Source organism: Belonocnema kinseyi, chromosome 3 (assembly GCF_010883055.1).
Source record: "Belonocnema kinseyi isolate 2016_QV_RU_SX_M_011 chromosome 3, B_treatae_v1, whole genome shotgun sequence".
Classification (NCBI taxonomy): domain Eukaryota; kingdom Metazoa; phylum Arthropoda; class Insecta; order Hymenoptera; family Cynipidae; genus Belonocnema; species Belonocnema kinseyi.
The window spans coordinates 102,705,577-102,710,265 of NC_046659.1; positions in this window are offsets into that span (position 1 = coordinate 102,705,577).

The window sequence follows — 4,689 nt, forward strand, 5'->3', positions numbered from 1 at the left end:
TCTATTTCCCGTTTCATTAATATAATGATTAAAAATTAACTTTATTTTGGGAAAATAATGTTTTCAGGATAAAAATTAGACTTTTTAGTTTAGAATTAACCTACTTGATTCAAAATTCATCATCTTGTTTCAAAATTCAATTACGTGGTTGAAAATTAAACTATTTGATACAAAAATTTATATCTTTAAAATTAAAATATTTGATTAAAATGAAAATTAAAAAAAAATAGTTTCTTTTCCGGTTGAAATTTTTCTTTATCTGACAATCAAATTATTTCATGTTTGATTAGAAATGTTCAAAATTTGTCTTCTCAATTAGAAAATACATCTATTTGGTCGAGGATTCGTCTAATTGGTTAAAAAGTCGTCTTTTTTGGCTGAAAATTAGTTTCTTTCTTGTGGAAAATAATATTTTTTTAATGAGAATTGAAAGATAGTTTTTCAGTTTAAAAATATCATTGAAACTTGATCTATTTTGATAATTTCATTTTTTGGGTTGAAAATTGAACTGTCTTATTAAAAATTTGTTTTAATTAAAAAATATTCAAAAAAATTCGTCCTTCGGCCTAAAAATTTAACTATTTAGTTAAATAATCAACTATTTTATTGAGGTTCGTCTCTTTTGCTTAAAAGTTAAACTATTTGGTTCTCTGTTGGTAGGAAATCGTAGGAATTAAAAGCTTAATAAAATTAATTTTTTAAGAAGTAAAAATTTTTTGCTCGAGAAATAAAAAATGAAAAAGTTACATTTTCAGGGAAAAATCTAATTTAAATTTGGAAAAAATTAATTTTTTAACAAAATAGTTAAATTTATAACGAAAAAGGTAAACTTTTAAACAAAAAATAGATTTTCAGTCACAAATTGAATAGTAATATTTTCTGTTAAAAAATTAATTTTTCAACAAAAAAAAATTAATTTTTCCACAACAAAAAAGTAGTTTTCAAAGAAGCAGCTCAAAGTCAACCAACGAGACTTATAGTTAACGAAAAAAAGAAATTTAAGAAATTTGTTTCATTTTTTCTTTTGGATTTCACAGAATTTTTTTAATCGAAATTTACGAATGAGGAATTTTAATCATAAAAATTTATTGCTAAAAGAGAAAATTTAAATTGTAAATGATTATTAACAAGTGAAAGCAAGAATTATGCCAGAATAATGCACCATCAATTTACCAAAATAAATTAAATTTGCAAATAATTTCATTAATGATATAATTTATTTCTGAATGTTTTTAAGCATTATTGATAAAAGAGAACAATTTAATTGTAAATACTTATTAATCTTAAGAAATTAATCTAATATTAACATTTCTTTTTACACAATAATTTGTAAACATTTTTGCACCTTAATGAGACAAAAAAAAATATGGACAAAAATTTATAAATATTCATTTTAAGCTTTGAAAAATTTAGGAAATTTCTAAACAGAATCCAGGAGATTTTCAACCAATTTATTTCTAGTTTTGCAGCATTTAAAAAATATTAGAAGAATCTTAAATTATTTCAAAAGACATTTTTGAGTTTTAGAAGCTTTGAAAAGAATAAAATTGATTTGAAGTTTGTCAAGATTTCACGAGACTTTAAATAAAATATAGATTTTTCAAGATTTTGGAATAAAATTTTGAATTTTTTCTTGCGACTTCAGGGAAAACCTTAAATGATTTTTTTTATTTTAAAAAATGAATCTAAAGAAAATATTTAATATGATTTAAAAAAATTGTAAATGATTTACTAAAATTCCGAAAAAGAATGTTGAATGTTTAGAATTAAAAACTTTTCAATTTTGTAAGTTTAAAAAAAATTAAAAAACTGTTTTTAATGATTTTAAAAGATATTTAGAAGTTTTTAAAAAGTTTCAAAAATAATTTGAAATTGGAAAAGATATATATTAAAGGCAAGTGTTTATATTAAAAAATTTATGTGAAGAGAATATTTAACAGGAATTTGAAACATTATAAAAGATTTCCGATGTTTTGGAAAGATAAAAATATTATTATTTTGAAATTAACATTATTTCAACAAATTGGAATATATGTAGATTTTTGAAAAAACACGAAAATCATTATAAACTTATAATAATTTTAACAGATTAAAAAAATGTTGATTTTTGAACATTTGAAATCAAAAACTTAAAAGCTTTCCAGGAATTTTTAAATACTTCAAGAATATTAATATTAAATATTAAATGCTTCAATTTTTAATTTTCTTTTAAGACTTTGAAAAGTTTCAAGATAATAAAGTTTTTTGAAAGACTCCTGAAAATATTAAAAGTGATTCCTTATCTTAAAAAATTAATTTGAATAGAATATTGAACAAAATTTTAAACATTACGAAAGATTTCCTAATCTTTTTAAAGACACAACAATAATTTTGAACCTAAAAATGATAAAAAATGTTTTCTTAAATATACATTCTTGAAGATTTGGAAGAAAAAACTGTATAGCTTTTCTAGAATTTTGAAAGTTTTCAAGAGGATGCAGATTTTGTGTTTTAAGATTTGTGGGAAAAACGTTAATGATGTTATATTTCATCTAATTTATTTTTAAACTATATTTGAAAAGATTTTAAAACATTCCAAAAGACTTCCAAATATGTCAATAAAGATTTTGTTAAGGTTTTACGAAAAAAAACGAATCATTTTAAAATATACTTAGAAGTTTAAATATCTTTTTAAATAATTCAAAATTTGAAAAAATATGAAAAGACTTAGAAAAAATGTAAATTTTTTAAGATTTCAAAATACAATTTTGAAGTTTTTTTCAAAATTTATCAAAAGTTTCAAGATACATAATAAAAAAATTATTTATATTTCTGGAAATATTTAGAGTTATTCTTTATTTTTAAAAATGAATTTAAATAGAATATTAAAAAAGATTTTAAAACATGAAGCAAAATTTCGAAAATTAAAAACGATTCCGGAAGATTTTCAGACATTTTTATTAATAATTCGACCAATTTTGAAATATATTCAAGAATTTTTGAAGTTTAGTAAATATTATAAATATTTTGAAACTTTGAAAAAATCTATGAACATTCTTGAAATTTTTTCCAAGCATAAACACTTATTGGTTCGAATCTTTGTTCTGCAGGAACATTTAAAAAAAAACTTGTTCCTTAAAAAAATCATAAATATTATCATCAGTTTTTTACTTACAATTTTCATCAAACGTTTACGTTTTCTGAAAATAAAAGCTTATTAAATTTTAAAGAGCTATGTGACAGGTGTTTTAAAAAAATATATTTTTACCATACATTATTTAATAAAAAAGTTTACTTTTTTAATTTCAGAAGTGCCATTTTTTCAAGACTTTCAGGTTTAAAAAAAGTTCTTGTATCAGTGCAAGAATAGGATGGTCCAAACGTATACTTGTACAACTCGATAAAGTTTTTGAAACTAATTTAAATCAAATAAAAAATTTATTAAATTGTCATTGGAATAATATATATTCATTATTTGAGTTAGGCCTGACATTACTTATAATGCCTGAGCAATTTGTGAAATGATCAATATGTCAAATATTGTCAAATCATGTCAAATATGTCAAATATGTCAAATCATGAAGGAAGGGTTCCAATAAAACCTTATAAGTAAAAAATCTATTTTTACGAGATTTTGCTGCCAATGATTGTTTTTAGCCACTTTCTCTTACTATAGAGTTAAGAAAGCGCAGTTATTCCGAATTTTTCAATTTATTATCAAATATCCAGTTAAAGCGAACCAATAATGAATTAAATTTAAGATAAATAATTATTTTAGCAATTTATTATTATTTCTCACAATATTTTCCTATAGTAATGCTAGAAAGTTTCAATTTATTCTATAATTGTCCACTTTTTATGCACTTTTCAAGTAGTGTAAGGTGATAATGGATGCAATTTAAGAAACATTATTGTTCAGAAAAATTATTATTTTTTACAATCACCTTCTGTGTTTAGCATTACTATAGGAAAAAATAGTTATAAAAATTATTAATTTGTTTAAAAGATTAGGTTTGTTATTTCGCAGCCATTATCACCTGACATAATTGCGAAAAATGGATAAAATGTTGAATATTTTCAAAAAAACCACAACTTTCTAGAAATATTCAAAAAAATATTATTAAAAATAATACTTAATTTTGGAAACAATTATTTTTTCAAGTAAATTTAATTATTACCTTACTCTAATTGAAATGTTGAAAATAAGTTGAAACTTTCGGAAAAACCGACTTCCTAACACTATTCTAAATGAATATCTCGAAAACTAAGAGAGATTCGTTTTTTTTTATTTGAAGGGCATATAGGGTACATTGGACACTATCTTCTACCAACATTTTAAAGAAAATCAAAACTGGATTTTTGAAAAAAAAACTCAATTTAAGCAGTTGTTATTAAAAAATTTTAATTTATGAAAATTTTCGTATTACAAATACTTTTTTTTAATATGTGTTATTATCAATAATAAAAAATAAACCGTCATATATTAAAAATCACAAAAATAATAAGAGTTTAAAAGAAATCAGAAATTTGTGTAATGTAAAATATTTATTACACATTTTGCCTGGTCTATTTTGGGAATTATATATAATGCCTAAGGGTTATATATGCTACAGGCAAAGTGTATAATCCAGACATTATATAGAATCCCTAGGCATTATATATAATGCCTGGTCACTTCAGGCTAAGCCTATAATCGAATACTTATTATAT